Source organism: Podarcis bocagei (assembly GCF_964188305.1).
Source record: "Podarcis bocagei genome assembly, chromosome: 5".
NCBI lineage: Eukaryota > Metazoa > Chordata > Lepidosauria > Squamata > Lacertidae > Podarcis > Podarcis bocagei.
Window position 1 is genome coordinate 26996889 of NC_138129.1, and position 15038 is coordinate 27011926.

The 15038-nt window shown below is 43.9% G+C and overlaps 1 protein-coding gene across 1 annotated transcript in view; it reads right to left on the reverse strand.

Annotated features, from left to right (window-relative positions):
- PPP1R16B (protein phosphatase 1 regulatory subunit 16B) overlaps positions 1-13900 on the reverse strand; it is a 124273-nt gene extending 110373 nt beyond the window's left edge. Inside the window, exon 1 of the mRNA XM_081196287.1 lies at positions 13575-13900. The gene's annotated coding sequence lies outside the window, so the exon portion shown is untranslated. The remainder of the gene's footprint in view (positions 1-13574) is intronic.
- Between the last annotated feature and the right edge of the window lie 1138 nt (positions 13901-15038).

The window sequence follows — 15038 nt, forward strand, 5'->3', positions numbered from 1 at the left end:
CACCAGTTTTCAAACCATTTAGGGGCAGCTTACGGATCAACCTAAACATGGCTGGCAAACATTTCTTGCTAGCAAAAGTCATTCAAATTCCACACAAAGCTGTATCAAGCACTGAGAGAAGACCCTGCCCAAGTTGCAACCCTTCTTGAGGTAGCATCAAAGAGAGAAAAACTGTCCATTACTTAAGTTTTTGTGTATTTTTTGTCATGAATGGGGGAAAGGATGTCGTTTGGTTTGGCTTTTTGGGGGGCCATTTTATGGCAGTCTATGCTCAGCCCAGTCCCTTTGCAAAGAAATGTCACCACCTCCCCGCAGCCAAGGTCACACCTGACATGGACTAGTATCCTTTCATCCATAAGGAATCACCATGGCATTTGCTCTGCTGCATGTTTGGGAAAGTACAAATTCATTTGTTCAATAGCTTGTCTCCAATTACTGCTTTCCACGAGGGAGGCGGGATCACAACTGAAGGGTAAAAACCACCAACATCCAGAAGCCCAGGGTGGATAGTCAATAATAACAATAACAATAACAATAACAATAACAATAACAACAACAACAACAACAACAACAACAATAATAATAACAACAACAACAACAACAACAACAACAACAACAACAACAACAACAACAATAATAATTTATTTATACCCCACCCATCTGGCTGGGTTTCCCCAGCCACTCTGGGCGGCTTCCAACAGAATATTAAAATACAATAGTCTATTAAGCATTAAAAGCTTCCCTAAACAGGGCCGCCTTCAGATGTCTTCTAAAAGTCTAGTAGTTGTTTTTCTCTTTGACATCTGATGGGAGGGCATTCCACAGGGAAGGTGCCACTACCGAGAAGGCCCTCTGCCTGGTTCCCTGTAACTTGGCTTCTCACAGCAAGGGAACCGCCAGAAGGTCCTCAGCGCTGGACCTCAGTGTCCGGGCAGAATGATGGGGGTGGAGATGCTCCTTCAGGTATACTGGACCGAGGCCGTTTAGGGCTTTAAAGGTCAACACCAACACTTTGAATTGTACTTGGAAACGTACTGAGAGCCAATGTAGGTCTTTCAAGACCGGTGTTATGTGGTTTCAGTGGCCGCCCCCAGTCACCAGTCTACTTCCCCTTCTTCAAGGGTTGAGGGACTCCAAATCAGGAACAGGAAGGGAGCACAGAGACAACCCCAGTAGCACTTCCACCAGTGTGCTTTTCCAGCCCAGTGATATGGAACTGTCCTCCTTGGACTCAGCAGACTCCATTGCAGGAGCCCCAGTGAGAACAGAGACTCTCTCACTCCCTCATAACTAGTCAGGGCAGGTGGGGCTAACAACTAGGATGCGGCTGCTGCCGCTATAATAGGGTACCATATCACAGCTCTCTCTCCCCCACCTGCAACTGTTCACATCAGAGCAGCTTAATTAGCATTAGATCCATATCTGCTTGTGTACACGGGGATGTCCATGGATCTTCACCCTATGCAAAGGTATTCATTAGTTGGCTAGAAATTACTTAGGAATGGCTCAAGGGCTCCAGATAGTGTGAAGCTGGTTTGTGAGAAACAACACATCAAACAGTTGCACTTTATAACCAAGTAGGGATACATATGCATTTTGGGTAACTGTGAGCACAGATTGAGAACTCAGCCCTGGAGAGCCAGTGAGTGTGCAGTAAACAGAGTAGGAACACAGCCTTAGCTTGTGTGCTGCTTGCTGAAACAACATTAAAGCTCTGTGTTCTCGTTGCATAGCCTGAGCCTCACCACAAAGCCAGACAAAGAGAAGCTTTTGCCCACCTTGCTCTGTATTGTCTTTTTTGCTTAAGAAGAAAGATGCAATCACAAAAGCTAAACAGAACTGAAGTCCAACAAGAAAGAGGGAAACTGTGCTCCTTTAAAAAGAAAGGTACAATAATGGATGCGAAGCACAATCCTAAATTTATTAACTGAGAATAAAGTCCCATTGTGCTCCATGGGGTTTATTCACTCCATAATTATACTGGTGTGCTTAGGGTTGCAGGTTTAGTACTCAGAAGAAAGGCAAACTAAAATAATACCACCATATTGAAGGAAGTTGTACAGAATTTGCTGGTTCCATAGCACAAATCAACTTGAGAGCCTGAGATAAGAGCATTCAAAATCCTGCTCAGCCAGAAAATGCATTGGGGGACCTTGGACCAGCTATTCTCTGACAGCAGGTGTGGGGAACCTGGGGCCCTTTGGATGTTACTGAACTACAACTCCCAGCATCTGGGTCCATGCATGCTGGAGCTAATGGAAGTTGTAGTGTTTTTTTTTATATATATAAAATTTTTATTGGTTTTACAGAATTTTTTAAAGACAAACAAACACCTAAAAAGACATACAAACACGTATAGTTTCATAACATTTTTTCATAAACCTCTTTTCCAGGACTCCCCCATACCCCCCCCTTTCTGCATCCCAATGTCCATAATTTTTTAGCAACTTCTAAATATTCCTTTCCAACCTCTGTCGTCTTAATCTTTTCTATAATCTGGTCTTATATCACTGTATCCCTTTTTTCCTGAAAACCTCAACATTCTAGCATTCATCAAGTTTATAATAGTCCTTAAGATAACTTTTAAATTTTCTCCATTCTTCTTCCGCCGTCTCTTTTCCCTGATCACGGATTCTGCCTGTCATCTCAGCCAGTGTCATATAGTCCATCACCTTCATCTGCCATTCTTCCAGAGTGGGTAGATCTTGTGTCTTCCAATACTTTGCGATGAGTATTCTTGCTGCTGTTGTAGCATACATAAAGAAAGTTCTGTCCCTCTTTAGCACCAGTTGGCCGACAATGCCCAAGAGAAAGGCCTCTGGTTTTTTATGGAAAGTACATTTAAGTACCTTTTTTATTTCATTATAGATCATTTCCCAGAAGGCCTTAATCTTTGGGCATGTCCACCAAAGGTGATAGAAGGTACCTTCAGTCTCTTTACATTTCCAACACTTATTATCAGGCAAATGATAAATTTTTGCCAGCTTGACTGGGGTCATGTACCACCTGTAAACCATTTTCATAATGTTTTCCTTTAAGGCATTACATGCCGTGAATTTAATACCGGTGTTCCACAACCATTCCCAGTCAGCAGACATAATGTTATGACCAATGTCCTGTGCCCACTTAATCATAGCCGATTTAACTGTTTCATCCTGTGTATTCCATTTCAGCAGCAAGTTATACATTCTTGATAAATTCTTAGTATTGGGTTCTAACAATTCAGTCTCTAATTTTGATTTTTCCACCTGAAAGCCAATTTTCCTGTCCTGTTTGAAAAACTCCATTATTTGATGGTATTGAAACCAATTTTGTACTTTATGTTTCATTTTCTCATAACTTTGTAATTTCAATTTATCTCCCTCCTGTTCCAAAATTTCCCAATACTTCGGCCATCCGACCTCCATATTGAGTTTCTTCACTGCTTTAGCTTCCACTGGAGACACCCATCTAGGGGTTTTGTTTTCCAACAGATCTTTATACCTTATCCAAACATTAAACAATGCTTTTCTAACAATATGATTTTTAAAGGCACTATGCAGCTTAATTTTATCATACCATAGATATGCATGCCAACCAAATGCATTATTGAAACCTTCCAGATCCAAAATGTCTGTGTTCTCGAGGAGCATCCACTCTTTCAGCCAGCAAAACGCTGCTGCCTCATAGTACAATTTTAAGTCCGGCAGGGCAAAAACCCCTCTTTCTTTAGCATCTGTCAATATTTTAAATTTGATTCTGGGCTTTTTGCCCTGCCAGACAAATTTCGAGATATCTTTCTGCCACCTCTTAAAACATTCCATCTTGTCGAGAATCTGCAAGGTTTGAAACAAAAATAACATTCTAGGCAATACATTCATCTTAATCACTGCAATTCGGCCTAACATTGACAATTTCAAATTTGACCATATTTCTAGATCTTTTTTAATTTCTGACCAACATTTTTCATAATTATCCTTATACAAATTCAAATTTTTAGATGTCAAATAAACCCCTAGGTATTTCACCTTCTTGACCACCGTCAGCCCTGTCTCCTCTTGGAATTTCTCCTTCTCCATATCTGTTAAATTTTTTCCTAAAACTTTAGTTTTTTGTTTATTCAGCTTAAATCCAGCTACCTGGCCAAACTGTTGGATTATTTCTAGCACCTTTTTCGTACTAGTGTTTGGCTCTTGCAAAGTCAATACTAGGTCATCTGCAAATGCTCTTAACTTGTAATGTTTAGCTCCGACCTGTACACCTTTGACCTGCTGGTCATTTCTAATCATATTCAGCAACACCTCCAGAACTGAAATGAAAAGCAATGGGGAAATTGGGCACCCCTGTCGTGTTCCTTTTTCTATCTTAAGTTCCTCAGTTATTACATTATTTACAATCAACTTAGCTTTTTGTTCAGAATATATTGCACCCATACCATTCTCAAAAGCTTGGCCTACCCCCATCCCATGAAGGTTCTTTATCATAAAACTCCAAGAGATATTGTCAAAGGCTTTCTCCGCGTCCACAAAAATCAGTACTGCTTTAGTATTTATATTCACCTCTAACTTTTCCAAAATGTCTATTATATTCCTTACATTGTCTGCTAGGTGTCTTTTTGGGAGAAAGCCTGCTTGGTTCTTATGAATCTTTTCCATCAACACTTTTTTAAATCTTTTTGCCAAAATGTCTGCAAAAATTTTGTAGTCCACATTAAGTAATGATATTGGGCGGTAGTTCTTCAGTTGAGTCTTTTCAGTCTCTGTCTTTGGTATGAGTGAAATATACGCTTCTTTCCACGATTCAGGTGCCTTTTTTCCCTCTAGAATCTCATTACAGACTTCTTTTAATGGTTGAATCAACCACTCCTTCAAAGATTTGTAGTATCTGGAAGTCAGTCCATCTGGTCCTGGAGATTTGCCCAATTGCATATTCTGAATGGCAGCCTCTATCTCTTGTTCTGTTATTCTCTGGTTCAGATCCATCTTACTTTGATGAGTTGTGAGTTGGAAGTTGTAGTTTTGAAACATCTGCCAGACCAGTGGTTCCCCTACAGCCAAATGTGTCATGGGGCTGGGGGCCATGGCCCCGGGCACACATTTTTGAGGGGGCACAATCAGGCACCCCCATGACAGGCATGGAGCCCTGGCAGCTGAAGAACAGCAGCAGGCAAGTTGGTCTAGTAGTGGGCAGGTGGGTGGAGGAAGCAGACAAGGAGCCTGTTGGAGGCAGGCTCCATTCACCCTCCATGTGGGATCCACACATGCCCTCCCAGCTGCCCAGTCCACCAGGGGGCACAACACTTGCCCCCGGATGCCAGCAAGCCACACTATGCCACTGCCTAGTACAGCCTAACTTACCTCACAGGGGTTTTTTTGTGTGTGTGTTTTGTAAAGATAAAAAGGGGAGGGGGGAACTGAGCCCTTTGGAAGAAAGGTGGGATCATAATGTAATAAATCCATAAAACAATTTGCAGTAAAATCCCATACACCCAAAACAAACCAGGTGATAGAAGCAGGAAGCACCATCATTAAATCAAAAGCCCAGACAAAACTATTGCTTGAGTGCCACCATCTATTGAGTGGATCAAATTGGATCTCAGTGGAAATGGGGCCCAATCAAGTTATGGTGGCACAAAGTGAATTTATAGACAGGCGGCAGTTAGATTTTGATGGAGGCGAGGCCCAGAGAACAATTCAGCAGTGTGGTTTTTTTTTAGGTTTTGCTGCTGTACAACCAGAGAGAACCAATGACTGAGAAATGCAATTCTTATTGAAATGTAAATAACAGAGACAGCGTGACCAGCCACACACAGCGGAACACTAGCATATAAGCACTCCATAAACACCAGCATCTAGTCAAAGGAGAGCATGAAACGGCTCTATAGATGGCTGTGCAGTATTAGGCATTAACTAAAACACACTGTTTCTTTCAAATGCAAAAAGCAGGCTAAACATGATGCAGCAGAAAAAGGGGGAGGAGGGGACAAATGCCAAGATAAAGCTGGTACCATGAGCACAACAGAATCCACACGAGGTCAGTTCCCTAATAAAGAAACCTTGTTAGAAATGAGTCAGCTGGATAAAGATTTTTAAGAAGAGCAAGGGACAATGCTGCTCATTTCTATGCCTAGGATTCAGAACAAGCCTCCACATGGGACTAGTGTTAGAAACTGAGATATGAAAGCTAGGAGTTAAATGCCACCTTAAACCTAGGTTGTGGGCGCAACAACAGAATGCCTAGGCGTGCTTTTTTTTAATAACAAGAATACAAAGCTGAAAATGAATGAATTGCAGCTAAAATATTACGTTCATTTTTCACCTGGTGTAGTCCTTCCCCTGCCCATCTCTCTAATATTCTTGAGAGGGTCTCTTCTCCAGCCTGAAGAGAGTAGCTGGAAGTGGAGAGGCAGAAATAGGCCCTCCTTTCCTTCCACTCGGCAGTTTTAATCTGAAATCTTAGGCGCAGTACTGCGCCCAGAGCTCAGAAACTGCTTGTGCTAATGAAATTCCCTGTCGCAAAATGCGCCTAGAACAATGGGAGTTCCGAACACTGCATGGGGCTAACTTTCCTTTCCTTTTGACACTCCCATTCCTAAAGAAAACAAAAGGTTTCTCCAGCACCAACAGCAACATTTCGGTTTCACGCAAAACCTGACAATCATCTAATTGCACCACCACACTGAACAGGAGTCCTGACAAAGAGAGCCACACTATAAATCAGCAGAGGAGATAAATTACACATGTTGTCTCTCATCACCATGTAGCTAAGAACATACCACATTGTTTTCTGTCCTATCCTGAATATTAATGTAAAGGAGAATCTCCAGCCCATGGACCAATTTTGGCCTGCCAAGGAATCTGTGTTGGCCCACGAGGCCATCTCCCACAAGCCTTACCCACCTGACCATCAGCTGACATCACTGGATGACCTCAGCTGATGGGCAGGGAGCAGGGTTTAATCCTGCTGGCTGCAGAAGTCTAGTTTGTTAGCGTGCTGTCTTACATGCCAATTTGGATTCCCTGGCAGGTGAAGATTAGTGAGCAGGGGGTTCAATCCTGCTGGCAAAACAAGCACCCACATGCAGATAAACTTTTGAGGTGTTCGCAGGATCGCTCACCTTTCAGTCCCTTGATGCCATCAGGATGTCAAATGACTGACAGCTGGGTGACACGACCCTACTTGCATTTTGGGGAGATAACAAGCACATGAAGGCCTGTCCTACCACACATTAGCACCTGCTATGTGATTGTTTAAAAACCTACTTGGCAAAAAAACAAAAACAAAAAAACCTACTTGGCAGGAGAATGGTTCAGCACACTCACCCTAGGGTAGTTTTTGTGGGCTCAGTATGGTTCCCAAATGAACAGAAAATATACCGTATTTTTTGCACCATAACACTCACTTTTTTCCTCCTAGAAAGTAAGGGGAAATGTCTGTGCGTGTTATGGAGGAAATGCCTACGGGTGGCATGCCTACGGATTTTCCTCCTCTAAAAACTACGTGCGTGTTATGGTCGGGTGCGTGTTATAGAGCGAAAAATTTGTATTAAAAAGTACAGCCATCAAGAGCGGTAATCGTCATTCTGCAGCAACAAGGTCTGGCTGAGGATGCAGACAGGATGCACTCAATATAATTGTAAAAAGTTTAAAAAGGAAAGTGAGTTCTGTATCCCAAAAGCAGCAAGATGAGACCCTAATGAGGCCAGTTGTTTATTCTTCCAGTAACACTTGAAACCTCTTCAGGTACGTACAAGAGAATCAAAGAATCAGTGCAAACCCTGGAGCACCACATACTCTTTGAGGCCATCCCCATCCATAGGCAAGCAGTTCTGTTCCAAGCTACCTGCGGCTTCTGGACACTGTTTTCAAAGAAAGCCCTATGAAGGATACATTTCCATAATCAGTGGCTGCTTCGGATGCTGTTGAACAGGCCAACAAGCAAATGCACAAATGATGTGTAATGTCCAAAAGGGAATTCATGCTGGGAAGATGTGGAAGCTTCAGCCATGCATGCAATGTTTCTGTACCAAGAGACCAGAGCATCACTGCCTGCTTTGTGCTAAGGCAGAGAAAAAGCCTTCAGCTGAGCGACTCAGCGATGGGTGCCAAACATTCCACATTTAACTGGAGGGGCCTGCATTTCAAAACAGTGCAGGTCAACAGAAGTACATCACCAAGGTGGCCCCTCCTGACATTTCCCTTGTGTGGGGAATTGGATGAAGACTCTGTGCATTACTTCCCCAAAGCCCTGGGAACTGTACTTTACCCCTTGCATTGCTACAATTCCCAGTTCCTTTAAACTACAGCTCCCAGGATTCCCTTAAACGACAGTTCCCAGGATTCTTGGGGAAGGAGAGAAACCATGTACTTTAAATGCATGATGTGTAGGCAGAGTGGACTTTTTAAAGGTTGCAATCCTATTGGCTGTTTAATGCACCTTGTGGGTTTTGTTTTACTACATGCATATTTTGTTGCTGAAAACCCACTTTGAGCTTCTTTATCTGGAGGAAAAAATATAGTGGTACCTCTAGTTGCAGACTTAATCCGTTTCGGGGTGCCGTTTGCACCCCGAAAAGTCAGCAACTAGAGCGCCTCTTCTGCACATGTGTGCAGCACGATCGAGAGCTTCTGCACGTGCACGAAGCACGTAGATTATTTCTGCGCATGCACAGGTGGCGAACCTAGAAGTAAACACTTCTGGGTTTGCCGCGTTCATAAGCTGAAAGTCTGTAACAAGAGCGGAACGCAACACGAGGTATGACTAATGTGTTTTAAATAATAATAATAATAATAATAATAATAATAATAATAATAATAATAATAATAATTAATATGCACATTTACCTGAGGCTCACTGAAGTAAGCAGAACTGTCTTCCAAGTATGCATGCAAGGAATTGCACCACACATGACATTTGCAAAAACATATTTTGTGGTTCTAATCACCATCCTAAATACTAACAGTGAGCTCATTATCCAAGTGGGGATTCCTTACATAAGCAAAACATTCACACAACCAAAAGCCTTTGAGTAACCCTGAGGTTTTCAGAATTGAGAAAAAAGAAAAGAAATAATTAGGGGGAGAAACCCAAGGGTGGAAAAAGCACTAACAGTTCAATGAGGACTATCTGAGAAGATTCATTGGCTAGAGGTTGCTGAGTGTCTGCTCAGAAGCAGGGGGTGGAAAATTAGTGTGAGAGCGGGGGGTGGGGAGGAGAGAAGAGAAGGTGCATGGAATGCAGTGTCCGGAATATGAGCAATCTGCATGCAACATTTGCTGCAGGGTCATCCTTGTCTTCTTGATCTGTTAAGCTGTGAGTGGCTTGGGCCCTACATACTTAAGTTTAGAGCAGGGGTCAGCAACCTTTTTTAGCCGGGGGCCGGTCCACCATCCCTCAGACCATGTGGGGGGCCAGACTATATTGGGGGGGGGATGAACGAATTCCTATGCCCCACAAATAACCTAGAGATGCATTTTAAATAAAAGGACACATTCTACTCATGTAAAAACACAATGATTCCTGGACCGTTCATGGGTCAGATTTAGGAGATTGGGCCTTAGTCTGGGCCTTAGTTTGCCTACCCATGGTTTTAGAGAGTATTCCTCCCCCCCACACACACACCATTGCAGCTACCAAGAAATGAGCCCTTTGTGCATCTAATGAAAACAGCAAGGGCAGACAGAGGCATAACAACATTTTCCTGGAGGCATCTCCCCATTTCCCAAAGGTAGTTTTAAGGGTGAATTCACAGGCACCTTTCATTCCGCGACTGCTGTGACAGATCGGCAGGCCACACAGACATGGCTTTCATAGCAGAGGAACCCAAACTCATTTTGCCAATAGGACAGCTCCTATAGCCAAGGCTGATCGAGAGAGTACTGCTGTACAGATATTTCAGCACCCTTATGGAAACAGATAGCCATTTCAGTGCTGCAGTTCAGAAGCGATGAGAAATTATTACATTTTTATACTACCCTACTCCCAGGGAGCTTACTGTAGGTGGGCACCCTTGGTTCTCCCTTCTATCCCATTGTATCATCACAACAACCCTGTAGCTTAGGTTGGACTAAAACACAGGGGGAGAGGTTCAAATCTCCACTCCACTGTTGACTCAGTGCATGACTGAGGGCCACTCACAACCATCAGCCCAACCTACCTCACAGTATTGTTGTAAAGTTATAAGGGAGGGAGGCGAAAGGATACCATATGTGCTACTTTGACCTCCTTAGAGGAAAAGCAAGACATATAAGTAAATAGTAACTACAACAGTAAGGTGTTGGAACCTGCCTATGTGACTCAGAACCAAGACCTTTTTATACGTACTGAGAGTGGTTAATATTAATAGTTCCCAATAGTTTGGGTGGCTCTCCTCATCACTAGGTTAGGCAATTATTATTTTATTTATAAATGTCCACCTGTGTTTTTAGCATCCTACCTGTGACAAGGCCAGAGAAGATGCAAATTTCATTGTGTTTTATTGAGGAAAATGCTATTCTAACATACTTTATTCTATTACCGTAAGTGCTATATAAATGATGAACATCATCATTAAATGAAAATTTTTTAATAGTATTGTTCCTAATGCGGCTTAGATGCTGTACTGAGACAACATACATCATCCAAGACATGAAAACTCTCTCTTTCCTCTCCCAAATTAGATTTTTACATTGGCATTTTCACTTTGAGAGAATCAGTGGAAAACTGCAATAGAGCAATCAATCGCAGATGCTTCGGTATTCCCTACTTTTTAAACACCATTTCATTTTTAAAAAAAATTAAAAAGCACTCACATTTTGCTTAACTACAAGATGGTGCCTAGATCGCAGTTAAGGTGGAAGAAAATTCAAAGTGAAGCAAAGTGAAAGAACAAGAATGGCAGAAGGGGGGAAAAAAACACACCTCTAAATTGGCTGCCACTCTGCAATAATGGAAACTCTGCAAAGTGATAACACCCAAAGCCAATCGTGCAATGGAATAAACTGCCACCTGTCCCAAAGTAGTACACCAGGATTAACATATACAGCCTTATCCTCCTTCATGTAGGAGGACTGAACTAGATTATCCATTTGGTTGTTTGCAACCTCATCTATCACCAAAATACCTTCAGGAGGTCAAGGGTGCAAGGGAAGGGAGGGCACATAGCCTACTCTCTGAATTGCAACCTCGCCCTCTGCTTCCTGCATCACACATTTATCCTTACAGTACTTCTGATTCTTGCACCCACTCAGTAGGAATCACTTACATATGGAAACATGCTGGCTATCCTGCCCTCATCAACCCAGCTTCACTGATTTACATAAGCAAGGGGGTTATTCAAAATTTCTGGCATGCAGAAACTGCAGATCTAGCTTCGTTTAGCAAAAGTTGCCCATCAAGTCCCCTCCCCCCCCCTAATAAAATTGCTACATCTCCCAAGTGCACCCTCTGCAGTACTCTGCCTGGCCCAAGGGTGTCAAAGCTCATTTTGTCATCACAGCAACTGATGACAGCCATGGTGGCTCTAATGCCTTGGCCTGCCCAGGCCCAGTGTGAATGACATCACAGCAGTTTCAACTGGATGATTCTCATCAGCTGTGAATGTGCAAATGAAATAACGCAAGTTAATCATCACTGTGTGTAGGAGACAGATTTGAGTACATTAACAGGCCCATTCGGTGCTCAGAACAGGCAAACACACTGTACATTAGGATACACTATCAGTGCAGCTCATATTTCCTAATACCACATCTAATTTGGCATTTAATGCAGAAAAGGTATGCCCTTACTGAGAACCTTAGCTTTTTAACCTATTTGAAGAAGCAAGTTCCTAACATTCAAGTCTGTTTTTTTTTAACAGACTTTTGCAGTTTTAAAGGCAAAAATACCCTCCCACAAAGCAGCTTACAATCATATACAATTCAAAAAGCTGCAGAGGAACGGAATACAGAGCCCTTTTCCAGACCACATATTGGGTTTGTGACAGGTGGTGATGTTAGAATCACACCTGCTGTCCCTGTCCCCAAATGATGCACATGCAATTGACCTTGGAAATGGATCCTGAAAACAGTCAAACGATATATGCACTGGCATGCTCAGGGATTACATGAACAGAGCCTATGCATGGTATGTTGATAAAGTCAGTTTAAACACACAGGTTGGAGCACAGTCTCTGCATGTATATTCACTTTACTTGGCTCATTATCTTAAAAGTGAACATCAGTAAGCAGCTGTGTCAAAGAAGTAGAACCCTTGTATAGCTGACCTGAAGCTAAGAGGTTCCTCCCTGTCTCCACACCACCTATCCCTAAGTTTTAACTCATACATCACCCTTCCTAACATTGCTTTGCTTAGGGGAATGATATTTTTTTAAAAAGAACTGAGCATGTTATTGCAAATGTCACCTTATTCCAAATGAAGACAGCAACTTAGATGAAAGCAGATAAAAATACAATCATACGTTCATGAATGTAAAATCCTTTTATAACTTTCAAATTTGATGTTTCAGAAAGGACTAATTCTAAAATCTCGCCCCCCGTCTCCTTTTCCTTCCCCAACTGTTCTGCATCTCTGCCCTGCCTCACCCACACAAGTCCTCCCTCTCTAAGCTCCCATGCAAGCATCCCCCTCATTTGCTAACACAGCGGTGGCATTACGACACCCTCAATCACACTCCCCAACCCGATTTCTCTCCTGTGGATATTTGGAGAAGGCACGGAATGGAAATAGCAAAAGGGTGTCAGGAAATAACTGCTATGCATTCACCAGAGGTATGCAGAAGACCAGGGCAGAATAATGCATGTAATAGGAACAGGAACACACATGGGAGAGAGAAATGTACACTGCACCTGCCCACGGCTTAAGAGATTGAAACATCCATAGCAGAAGGACTCCCTTAAGCCACCAAGGAAACATGAATATGCACACATTATTGCATATATGCAGCCACACTCTAAAGGAAGCCAAGGAAGAAAGGCGGAGCCTCAAACGCATTGGAGCTCCGTTATATGAATGCAAAGCTTTAGGAATGCTTTTCTGTTTCTGTATGGATTTGGATCCCGCTAACCATACAATTGCAGAGCTGGAAGGAACACCGAGGGTCATCTAGTCCAACCCACTTCAGTTCTCAGAGCCTCCAATCTATCCCATAAGGTCTGCTTACATGCTCGGCTTCTTTTGAGGCAAGGCTCAAACCTCAAATACACTCCAGTTTGCCCTGCATCAGCCAACACAATGAGGGCAAGAGCACCTCTAACGATGTGCAGAGTGCCACTCCTCCCTTTCTCTCCCCTACAGAAAGAGGGAGAGAGGACCCCCATCCTTTCCTCCTTACACGTGTTGACGGACCGTGTGAACGTCTGCATAAACATGCCCCCACACCTGTAGGGTTTTCCACAGGTGAGAGCCCCGAGGCCATTTCATTAGCCTTTCCTTCTCAACTTCTGAAATAAAACGCTGGAAGTTCTCTTTTTGCGTCCAGCAAAACGCACGGGGGGGGGGGAATAACTCAGGCACAGCCTAGGAGACGATCTCGAACATACGTGTTAGACCCTTCGTCAGGTAATACGCTGGGTCTCCTCTGCATCAAACCCTAACAAGAAGAAGAAAAAGCAACCCACCTCCTTCCTGGGTGCTTCTGCCGCGGCTGCAGCGGCTCCGAAACAGCGATGGTGGCGCCTAGGTGCGAGACGCGCCCGCGAAGCGACCCGCTGCAAAGAGCCGCTCTGAACCAGCCGCAGCTGCTCCGCCACTCGCTTAACGCGGCTCAGCGGCAAGCAGCCCAGATCCGCCCGAGGCGGCTGCCCAAATCCCCAACGCAGCCGCCGGCCCCAAGCGAAGCAGCGGGACCCTGCAGCCGGCGCTCCGGGGAACTGCTCGCCCCCAGCAGCCTCGGTGTCCTTTGCGGGCTCAAGAAGCAGCAGGAGGCAGGAGGACTCACCCAAAGGAGGGCGGGCGGGCGGGCGGGGGGAGAGAATGAAAGCCGCCGGATCCGATGGTACAGCCTTTGGGTCCGGTCTTCGGTGGCCCCGCCCAGCTCCGCCCTACGAGGCGGGGCTATGCAAAGTGGAGAGGAGGGAGGTCGTGGACCAGGGATGCTGAGCAGGGAGGAAGGTGATGAGCGGCGAGCGGGAGCGTAAAGGAGGGGAGATGGGAAAGGCGCGGGCACAAACGGGAAAGAGCCAGGCTGCAGGGTTAAAAGGATGCTCCACCAAACCTCGAAATTGTGTTCCCAGAGACGAATCAGATAGTTGGAACACACACACACACACACACACATATATATTCCTGTACCCAATGCAAGCATATACACAGTCCCAAAGTACAGCATTTTTACACTGTAGTGCAGAGATCTTGGAGGGCAAAGTTGTGAGTAGCACGTGCCCCCCTCCCAGGTAGTCTGCAAGGGATGATTACCCATTTTTATGTATGCATTTATTTGTGTGCTTTCAGTATTCTTTACCCTTTTTACATATTTTCAAGAAACAGGATATAAGCATAAGCACAACATTCTCAAAGCAATTGGTATGCTTAACAAAAGAAATGGCCACAGGGCAGCTATATAAAATATGTATAATAAGCAAAATCTTAATATAATTCTCATAAATGAGCACAATGGGGGGTAGCCTTTTTCTGGGCTGAGGTCCACATTCACTCTATCCTAAACTCTTAGGAGGCTTATTGCATGAGTGGGTGTGGCTATCCTACACTCTTACAGGCACACACCCCTAGGTAGATCAGCTGAGGAGGGAGTTTGTAGCCCTGTCTCCCTTTATTGAAGTATTGATCTGATGAAAAGGGATGGGGTGATTTGCATTTCTGTCAGAGTGCTAGACTCCACCCATCCAAGCACCTTGTGTATTTATTGCTGCGGCTGCTGGCAAAAATTGGGGAGGGGGGGAGAAATCAGGCCCCCAAACTGTGCATAATCCACCTGTGAGATGTAGGTGTCAGTCTGCTCAGCTTTTGCATGTGAAATAGGCTGGTCCATCTTGTATTTAGCCTCAGGCAGCAAAATGTCTGGGGCCTGTTTTGAAAATAAGGCTGCTCTTCTAAATATGCATCATACTTGAAAGTTAACATCA